Below are 11,175 nucleotides of genomic sequence, written 5' to 3' on the forward strand. Positions count from 1 at the left end.
GCACACTCTTTTTTTTTTTACTTTGGACCACGACTTTAACCGCTTAGTCTCAAGCTTTTCACTTGACACCTTCACGCCACAAGCACATAGTTAGGGACAGCTTGGTTTAGCCACTTAGGCCAGGACTTTATTCCTTTGGGCCCTCCTATCCATTAATGCTCAAAGCCTTGGGTCCTTCTACCCTTGCCTTTTGGTTTAAAGGGTTACTTCCTTTTTCAATTTGCCCTCCTTTTCCTGCATTTTTGGGCAGTAATGGATTTTTCTGCTTTTTATTTTTTTTATTTTTTTGCATGCATAATAATAATTTTTTTCTTTTGCAACATGCTTTTTCTTTTTTTTTCTTTTTGCTACTTTTTCTTACTTCAAGAATCAATTTTTAGATTTTTTCATATTATCAATAATATTTTTCCTTTTTTCTTATTCTTTCAAGAGCCAACATTCTAAAATTTCAACTTCAAATATGCACTGTTTAATCATACATTCAGAAAATAAAAGCAATGCTACCACATCAACATAATTAAACCATTCTTATTTTAAACTTGAAATTCATGTATCTTTCAATTATTTTCAATTAAAAAAATCCTTTTAAGCAAGGTGAGAGATATATGGAACATTTTACAACTTTAAGACATCAATGCAAATGATCATGCGACTAGAACAAGAGAACAGACAAAACATAACAGAAAACAGAAAAATAAAACAGGAAGGGAGGTAAAAGAGAACAAGTCCACCTTTAATGGCGGCGACTAGTGCTCCTCCTTAAGGATCCAATGTGATGCTTGATCTCTTCTATGTCACTCGTTTGCCTTTGTTGTTCTTCCCTCATAGCCCTTTTGTCTTTCCTTATGGCTTTTTGATCCTCTCTTATTACATTGAGGGTGGTAGCATGCTCTTGATGCTCCATCCTCAATTGCTCCATGTTAGTGCTCAATTCTCCAAGAGAAGTTTGTTATTGATTCCAATAGCTTCGAGGAGAAAAATACATCCCTTGATGCATCTCAGGGATCTCATACTGAGACGGCTGCACAGGCTCTTGTGCATGCTCTCTAGTCTGCTCCATCCTCTTCTTAGTGATGGGCTTATCCTCCCCAATGGAGATATCTCCTTCTAGGACAATTCCAGTTGAATTGCATAGATGACAGATGAGGTGTGGAAACGCCAACCTTGCATTGGTGGAAGGCTTCTCAGCTACCTTATACAGCTCTTGAGGAATCACCTCATGTACTTCCACCTCACTTCCAATCATGATAAAATGGATCATAATTGCTCTGTCAACCAGTCAGTTAGGAATGATGGATCTTTGGATGAATTTCAACAATCCTCTAGCTATGGGCTTTAGGTCAACCCTTCTTAATTGAATGGGCTTGCCTTGGAAATCCCTTTTCCACTGTGCTCCTTCCAGATAGATGTCTAAGAGTACTTGATCCAATCTCTGATCAAAGTTGACTCTCCTAGTGTAAGGGTGTGGGTCTCCTTGCATTTGAGGCAAGTTGAACGGCAACCTCACACTTTCTGGGCTAAAATCTAATATTCTTCCTCGGACCATGGTGTTCTAATTCCTTGGATTTGGGTTCACACTAGTGTCATGGTTTTTAGTAACCCATGTATTAGCATAGAACTCTTGCACTATGAGAATCCCAACATCCTGAATGGGATTTGTTAGGACTTCCCAACCTCTTCTCCAGATCTCTCTTCGGATTTTTGGATACTCATTCTTCTTGAGCATGAAAGGGACCTCAGAAATCACTTTCTTCTCTACCACTACTTCATAGAAGTGGTCTTGGTGGGCTTTGGTGATGAATCTCTCCATCTTCCAAGATTCAAAGGGAGTGCCTACTGCCTTTTCGTTCCTCTTTCTAGAGGAGTCTCCAACCTTAAGTGCCATGAATGGTAATGGAAAGAAAAAAAAGCTTTGCTTTTCCCACACTAAATTTAAAACTTTGCTCGTCCTCGAGCAAAATGAAAATAGAAGAATGGAGTAGAAGAAGAAAATGGAGGAAGTTAAAGGGAGAGAGAGGGTTTGGCTTTGTGGGTTTATGAGTGTATGAGAGGTGTGTATGAAGGGTTATGAAGAGGTGTATTTATAGGAGTGGGAAGGGGTATGGTTCGGTCATGGGTGGGGTTTTTGGGTGGAAAATTTTATTTTGAAGTGGGTAGGGGTTGGTAGGAGTTATAATGGGTTTGGAGAAGTGGTATAGATGTGATTGGGCTAAGGTTTATAGGGAAGTATGTATGGAGAAGTGTGAAAGTATGTGGGAATAAGTGCGGTAGGTGAAGATGCTGTGGGACCCACAGATCCTGATAGGCTAGGGAATCCAAATTCTCTGCTTCTCTGCACTGGCGTTTGAACGCCCAGGGGCTGCTCCCTGGCTGGCGTTCGACGCCAGCAATGCTGCCCATTATGGGCGTTGAACGCCCAGCAGGGATATCCTGGCTGGCATTCAACTTTAATACTCCATCCAGAGTGTTCTGTTTTCACTGCTGTGAAATTCTGTCTCTTTTCTGAATGCTGCATATGATCATGACTCTAAAAGGAAAAACAAAACAGAATAAAACAAAAGGAAAAAAATAATTAATTAAGGTTGGGTTGCCACCCAACAAGTGCTTCTTTAACGTCTTTAGCTTGATGGTTAACTCCGTATGGAGGTGAGTATGGGCTCATATTTTTGCCCCTTGCAGTGAAGTTTTGTCCTATCTTCTCATGAATGAGCTCCACATGCTCTAGCGACAGGACACAACTCACTATATGTGGTAAGACTGGCTTCTTAGTGAAGACAACTCTCATGCCAGGTGAGAGGCCTTCAGTCGGGACTTTCTTGTCCTTCCAGCCTTTAGGTACTTTCTTCTTAGTACCTTTGTGCTCAAAGCTTGTTGATGGCTTCCCAACACCAAACTTAGAATTGATGTCTGGGGGCTCTGTAAAGCTCTGCACAGAAAGAGAGAGTTGGAGCACTAGGTGTTGTACAGTTATCTCTCTTTTAGAGGGAGAATTGGGGTAAGGAATCTTGAACAAGATGTGATCCTCCCCTAGTTGTAGAGTCAGTTCTCCTTTAGCCACATCAATGATAATATTAGCAGTGGCTAGGAAAGGTCTTCCAAGGATGATAGAGTCATCCTCATCCTCTCCAATGTCTAAGACTATGAAGTTTGCAGAGATGTAGTGGTTTTCAACTTTTACCAAGACATCTTCTACTAAGCCAAGCCATATGGCGTCTTTATTGTCTTGTCTGCCATCTCTAATGAGATGTGTGCAGCTTGTACCTCAAGGATTCCCAGCTTCTCTATTACAAAGAGTGGCATGAGGTTTATGCTTGTCCCTAGGTCACATAGAGCCTTTTCAAAGGTCATGGTGCCTATGGTGCAAGGAATCAGAAAGCGTCTAGAATTTGAAAGCTTCTGAAGTAGCCTTTACTGAACTAAAACATGAAGTTCTTTGGTGAGCAGTGGAGGTTCTTCTTCCAATGGCTTTGTACCAAATAACTTGGCATTCAACTTCATATGAGCCCTTAGGTACTGAGCAACTTGCACTTTCCTAGTATCTTTATCCTCATTCAAGGATGAGTAGTCATCAGAATCCATACATTGCAGAAGTGCATTCAAAGGAACCTCAATGGGTTTTATGATTTCCTTTGGTTCTAGGATAGAGGGTTCTTGAGTGGGATTTAAGCACTCAAAGGGAGTGCTTTCACTGGCGTTCAACGCCAGCTCTGTGAACTCTTTGGGCGTCAAAAGCCTTTGCTGTCCACCCCTTACTGGTATTAAACGTCAGTTCCTCTAGTATTTTGGGCGTTGAACGCCCAGCAGGGATGTCCTTGTTGGCGTTCAACGCCAGCTTCCCTAGGTGTATGGGCATTGAATGCCCAGTGAGGGGTTCCTCACTAGCGTTCAACGCCAGGATGGCTGCATGGTTGGGCGTTGAATGCCCAGTAAGGGGTTCCTCACTAGCGTTCAGCGCCAGAAAGCCTGCCTGGTTAGGCGTTGAACGCCTAGTGAGAGGTTCCTTACTGGAATTCAGCGCCAGAAAGCCTATGTGTTTGGGCGTTAAACGCCCAGCCGGTGCTCCCTGGCAGTCATTCAACGCCAGCTCTGCTGCCAGGATAGGCATTGAATGCCCAGTGAGGGGTTCCTCACTGGCATTCAACACCACCCCATTCTCCTCAGGTTTGGCCTCTACCTCCATGGTTATGGCCTTACGCTCTTCTCTAGGATTAACCTCAATATTACTGGGAAGAGTTTTAGGAGGAATCTCAGGATTCCTCTTACTCAATTGACCAATTTGTACCTCCAAGTTTCTAATGGAGGACCTTGTTTTATTAATGAAACTATGAGTGGTCTTAGAGAGGCTGGACACCAGAGTAACTAAGTCAGAGAGGCTCTGCTTAGAGGTTTCCATGTTCCCTTGAGAAGATGAGAATGGTGATCTATTATTGAACCTATTCTGGTTCCTTCCACCTTGATTGCTTTGAAACCTTGCTGATGTTTCTGTTGATCCTTGATGAGCGGATAATTTATACGCTTTTTGGCATTGTTTTTAGTATGTTTTTAGCATGTTTTAGTTAGTTTTTATTATATTTTTATTAGTTTTTATTTAAAATTCACTTTTCTGGACTTTACTATGAGTTTGTGTATTTTTCTGTGATTTCAGGTATTTTCTGGCTGAAATTGAGGGACCTGAGTAAAAATCTGATTCAGAGGCTAAAAAGGACTGCAGATGGTGTTGGATTCTGACATCCCTGCACTCAAAGTGGATTTTCTGGAGCTACAAAAGTTCAATTGGCACGCTCTTAATTGCGTTGGAAAGTAGACATCCTGAGCTTTTCAGCAATATATAATAGTCCATACTTTGCTTGAGATTTGATGGCCCAAACCGGCGTTCAAAGTCAGCTCAAGAATTCCCAGCGTTAAACGTCGGAACTGGCACCAAAGTGGGAGTTAAACGCCCAAACTGGCACAAAAGCTGGCGTTTAACTCTAGGAAAAGTCTCTGCACGAAAATGCTTCAATGCTCAGCCCAAGCACACACCAAGTGGGCCCAGAAGTGGATATTTACGTTATTTTCTCATTTTTGTAAACCCTAAGCTACTAGTTCTCTATAAATAGGACCCTTTGCTATTGTATTTGAAGAGGAATCTTTGAGTAGTTCTATGCTACCTTAGATCACGTTTTGGGGCTGGCCTCATGGCCATGCCTAGACCATGTTCTTATGTATTTTCAACGGTGGAGTTTCTACACACCATAGATTAAGGTGTGGAGCTCTGCTGTACCTCGAGTATCAATGCAATTACTATTGTTCTTCTATTCAATTCAGCTTGTTCTTGTTCTAAGATATCACTTGTTCTTCAACTTGATGAATGTGATGATCCGTGACACTCATCATCATTCTCACCTATGAACGTGTGCCTGACAACCACCTCCGTTCTACCTTCGATTGATTGTTTATCTCTTGGATTCCTTAATCAGAATCTTCGTGGTATAAGCTAGAATTAATGGCGGCATTCTTGAGAATCCGGAAGGTCTAAACCTTGTCTGTGGTATTCTGAGTAGGATTCAAGGATTGAATGACTGTGACGAGCTTCAAACTCATGATTTGGGGCGTTTGTGACAGACGCAAAAGAATCACTGGATTCTATTCCGACATGATCGAGAACCGACAGATGAATAGTCGTGCTGTGACAGAGTGCGTTGAACATTTTCACTGAGAGGACGGGATTGTAGCCACTGACAACGGTGATGCCCAACATATAGCTTGCCATGGAAAGGAGTAAGAAGGATTGGATGAAGATAGTAGGAAAGCAGAGAGACGGAAGGGACAAAGCATCTTCATACGCTTATCTGAAATTCTCACCAATGAATTACATAAGTATCTCTATCTTTATTTTATGTTTTATTTATCTTTTAATCATTCATCCTCCATAACCATTTGAATCCACCTGACTGAGATTTACAAGATGACCATAGCTTGCTTCATACTAACAATCTCCGTGGGATCGACCCTTACTCACGTAAGGTTTATTACTTGGACGACCCAGTGCGCTTGCTAGTTAGTTGTGCGAAGTTGTGATAAAGAGTTAAGATTACAATTGTACGTACCATGTTGATGGCGCCATTGATGATCACAATTTCGTGCACCAAGTTTTTGGCACCGTTGCCGGGGATTGTTCGAGTTTGGGCAACTGACGGTTCATCTTGTTGCTTAGATTAGGTACTTTTCAGAATTTTTAAGAATGAATTCTAGAGTTTCAAGGTGATGTTCTTATCATCACAAAAGCTGATTGATTCTCATCAATTTAGCTATTGAATGTAATGTCCTGCTGAAGCTTGGCCAAACATGTCTAATCTTTTTAGACTGAAGCTTTAGACTAACATTGCATGATTCCTGGAAATCTTATTAAAAGTTTTGATTCTCTTTATTTTCTTTTCTATATAATTTTCGAAAAAAAATACAAAAAAATTTTAAAATCATAAAACCAAAAATATTTTATGTTTCTTGTTTGAGTCTATTGTTTAATTTTAAGTTTGGTGTCAATTGCATGTTTTTATTCTTCTTGCATTTTTCGAATTCATGCATGTTCTTCATTGATCTTCAAGTTGTTCTTGATGATTTCATTGCTCTGATCTTTAAATTCTCTTGTTTTGTGTGTTTTATTGTTTCTCATATGCATTCTCAGATTAGTGTCTCCTATATGAAAATTTCTAAGTTTGGTGTCTTGCATGCATTGTTCATTTGATCATTAGTTGCATTTTTTGCTATTTCTCATCATCAAAAATTCAAAAATATTTTCAAAAATTGTGTCTTTTCAAGTCAATAATATAGAGAATTGAAGATTCAGAACATTCAGCAGAGGAATCAAACAGAAAAAGCTGGGCATTCAAAATGCCCAGTGAAGAAGGAAAACTGGCGTTTAACGCCCAAAAAGGTAGAGATTTGGGCGTTAAACGCCAGAATGGGCACCATTCTGGGCGTTTAATGCCAGGATGACACTAGAGGGAAGATTTTGTTTTTAATTCACATTTTTTTCAAGTTTTCATATTTTTTTCAAAATCAAATCTTTTTCAAATCATATCTTTTCAATCATATCTCTTTCAAAATCAATTTCTTTCCATTTTATATTTATTTTTACTATTTTCAAAAATCCTTGCTTCAATTCAAGATTTACTTCAAAAATTTTCAAGTTGTTACTTGCCTATTAAGAAAGGATCAAATTTTAAATTTTAGAATCATATCTTCTAATTTCTTGTTAGTCAAGTAATCAACTTTAGTTTTGAAAATTTCTCTTTTTAATTTGATTTTCAATCATATCTTCTCAATCATATCTTTTCAATCACACCCTTTTTCAAAATTAATTTTCAATCATATCTTTTTAATTTCTGATTTCAAAATCTTTTTCAAAAAAATCACTTGATTTCTTTCCCAATCTTAGTTTTCGAAAATCTCAATCAAATTTTCAAATTTCTTTTTAATTATTCCAAAATCTTTTTAATTTATTTTCGAAAATTCTTCCCCTCTTTTCACATCCTTCTATTTAAGGGACTAAGACTCCTCCTCAAGGTACAATTCGAACTCCCTCCTTCTTTATATGTTCGAATTCTCCTCCATCTACCTCCTCCTTCTATTCTTCTTTTCCTCTGACACCTCAAGGAATCTCTATACTGTGACATAGAAGATTCCCTACTTTCTTGTTCTCTTCTCTTTCATATGAGCAGGAACAAAGATAAAGGCATACTTGTTCAAGCTGATCCTGAACCTGAAAGGACCTTGAAGAGAAAGCTAAGAGAAGCTAAAGAACAATTCTCTTTAGAGGGCCTAACAGAGCTCTTCAAAGAAGAAGAAGAAACCATGGCAGCCGAAAACAACAATGCCAACAATGCAAGGAAGGTGCTTGGTGACTTTACTGCACCTACTCCTGATTTTTATGGGAGAAGCATCTCTATCCCTGCCATTGGAGCAAACAACTTTGAGCTTAAGCCTCAATTAGTTTCTCTAATGCAACAGAATTGCGAGTTTCATGGACTTCCATTGGAAGATCCTCATCAGTTCTTAGCTGAATTCTTGCAAATCTGTGACACTGTCAAGACCAATGGGGTTGACCCTGAAGTCTACAGACTTATGCTTTTTCCTTTTGCTGTAAGAGACAGAGCTAGGACATGGTTGGATTCACAACCTAAAGAAAGCCTGAACTCTTGGGAAAAGCTAGTCAATGCCTTCTTGGCAAAGTTCTTTCCACCTCAAAAATTGAGCAAGCTTAGAGTGGAAGTCCAAACCTTTAGACAGAAGGATGGTGAGTCCCTCTATGAAGCTTGGGAGAGATACAAGCAATTGATCAGAAGGTGCCCTTCTGACATGCTTTCAGAATGGAGCATCATAGGAATCTTCTATGATGGTCTGTCTGAACTATCCAAGATGTCATTGGATAGCTTTGCTGGAGGATCTCTTCATCTGAAGAAGACGCCTGCAGAAGCTCAGGAACTCATTGAAATGGTTGTAAATAACCAATTCATGTACACTTATGAAAGGAATCCTGTGAATAATGGGATAGCTCAGAAGAAAGGAGTTCTTGAGATTGATACTCTGAATGCCATATTGGCTCAGAATAAAATATTGACTCAACAAGTCAATATAATTTCTCAGAGTCTGTCTGGAATGCAAGCAGCAACAGGCAGTACTAAGGAAGCTTCCTCTGAAGAAGAAGCTTATGATCCTGAGAACCCAGCAATGGAAGAGGTGAATTACATGGGAGAATCCTATGGAAACACCTATAATCCTTCATGGAGAAATCACCTTAATCTCTCATGGAAGGATCAACAGAGGCCTCAACAAGGTTTCAACAACAATAATGGTGGAAGAAACAGGTTTAGCAATAGCAAGCCTTTTCCATCATCTTCTCAGCAACAGACAGAGAATTCTAAGCAAAGCCATTCTAACTTAGCAACAATAGTCTCTGATCTAATCAAAACCACTCAAAGTTTCATGACTGAAACAAGATCCTTCATTAGAAATTTGGAGGCACAATTGGGTCAGCTGAGTAAGAAAATTACTGAACTCCCTCCTAGCACTCTCCCAAGCAATACAGAAGAGAATCCAAAGAGAGAGTGCAAAGCCATAAACATGTCTCACATGGCCGAACCTGGAGAGGAGGAAGAGGCAGTGATCTCCACTGAGGAAGACCTCAATGGACGCCCACTGACCTCCATGGAGTTCCCTAATGAGGAACCATGGGAATTTAAGGCTCATTCTGAGACCATAGAGATTCCATTGAATTTACTTCTACCTTTCATAAGCTCTGATGAGTATTCTTCCTCTGAAGAGGATGAAGATGTCACTGAAGAGCAAGTTGCTAAGTACCTTGGAGCAATCATAAAGCTAAATGGCAAGTTATTTGGTAATGAGACTTGGGAGAATGAACCTCCATTGCTCATCAAAGAACTGGATGACTTGACTAGGTAGAGATTACCTCAAAAGAGACAGGATCCGGGGAAGTTCTCAATACCTTGTACCATAGACACCATGACCTTTGAGAAGGCTCTGTGTGACCTAGGGTCAAGTGTAAACCTCATGCCTCTCTCTGTAATTGAGAAGCTAGGGATCCTTGAGGTACAAGTTGCAAGAATCTCACTAGAGATGGCAGACAATTCAAGAAAACAAGCTTATGGACTTGTAGAGGATGTCTTGGTAAAGGTTGGAGACCACTACATTCCTGCTGATTTCATAGTCCTAGAGACTGGGAAGTGCATGGATGAATCCATCATCCTTGGCAGACCCTTCCTAGCCACAGCAAAGGCTGTGATTGATGTTGACAGAGGAGAATTGATCATTCAAGTGAATGAAGAATCCCTTGTGTTTAAGGCTCAAGGATATCCCTCTATAACCATGGAGAGGAAGCGTGAAGAGCTTCTCTCAAAACAGAGTCAAACAGAGCCCCCACAGTCAAACTCTAAGTTTGGTGTTGGGAGGCCACAACCAAACTCCAAGTTTGGTGTTGAACCCCCACATTCAAACTCTAAGTTTGGTGTTGGGAGGTTCCAACATTGCTCTGAACATCTGTAAGGCTCCATGAGAGCCCACTGTCAAGCTACTGACATTAAAGAAGCACTTGTTGGGAGGCAACCCAATGTTATATCTATCTATTTTCCATTGTTATTTCATGTTTTCTGTAGGTTGATGATCATGTGAAGTCACAAAAACAATTGAAAAAGCAAAAACAGAATGAAAAATAGAAAAAAATAGCACACCCTGGAGGAAAAGCTTGCTGGCGTTTAAACGCCAGTAAGGGCAGCAAATGGGCGTTTAACGCCCAGTCTGCCACCATTATGGGCGTTTAACACCAGAAAGGGGCACCAGACTGGCGTTTAACGCCAGGAATGGGCAAGGAGCTGGCGTTAAACGCCAGAAAAGGGCAGCAGCTCGGCATTTAACGCCAGAATTGGCAGAAAGGGCATTTTTGCACGCCACTCGGTGCAGGGATGAGCTATCCTTGACACCTCAGGATCTGTGGACCCCACAGGATCCCCACCTACCCCACCACTCTCTCTCTTCTTAACCCATTCACCAATCACCTCAATACCTCTTCCCCAAAAACCCCTCACCTATCAAATCCCACCATTCTCTTCACCACTCACATCCATCCTTCATAAAACCCCACCTACCTCACCATCCAAATTCAAACCACTTTTCCTCCCAAACCCACCCATACTAGCCGAACCCTACACCCCTTTCAACTCCTATATAAACCCATCTTCACTCCTTTATTTTCACACAACCTCAACACCACTTCTCCCCCTTGGCCAAACCACAAAGCCTCCTCCATCTCCTCCATTTTTCTTCTTCTTCTACTCTTCTCTTTCTTCTTTTGCTCGAGGATGAGAAAACCTTCTAAGTTTGGTGTGGTAAAAGCATTTGCTTTTTGTTTTTCCATAACTATTTATGGCACCTAAGGCCGGAGAAACCTCTAGAAAGAGGAAAGGGAAGGCAAAAGCTTCCACCTCCGAGTCATGGGAGATAGAGAGATTCATCTCAAGGGTGCATCAAGATCACTTCTATGAAGTTGTGGCCATGAAGAAGGTGATCTCCGAGGTCCCTTTTAAGCTCAAAAAGGGCGAATATCCGAAAATCCGACATGAGATCCGAAGAAGAGGTTGGGAAGTTCTCACCAACCCCATTCAACAAGTCGGGATCTTA

At 40.7% G+C, this 11,175-nt stretch overlaps 1 non-coding gene across 1 annotated transcript; it reads right to left on the reverse strand.

Annotated features, from left to right (window-relative positions):
* Positions 1–8,238: 8,238 nt before the first annotated feature.
* On the reverse strand, positions 8,239–8,346 carry LOC112746557 (small nucleolar RNA R71). The gene has a single exon (XR_003174436.1). It is a non-coding gene; the product is annotated as a small nucleolar RNA R71 (small nucleolar RNA).
* Positions 8,347–11,175: the final 2,829 nt, after the last annotated feature.

This window comes from Arachis hypogaea, chromosome 14 (assembly GCF_003086295.3).
Source record: "Arachis hypogaea cultivar Tifrunner chromosome 14, arahy.Tifrunner.gnm2.J5K5, whole genome shotgun sequence".
In the NCBI taxonomy this organism is placed as follows: Eukaryota; Viridiplantae; Streptophyta; class Magnoliopsida; order Fabales; family Fabaceae; genus Arachis; species Arachis hypogaea.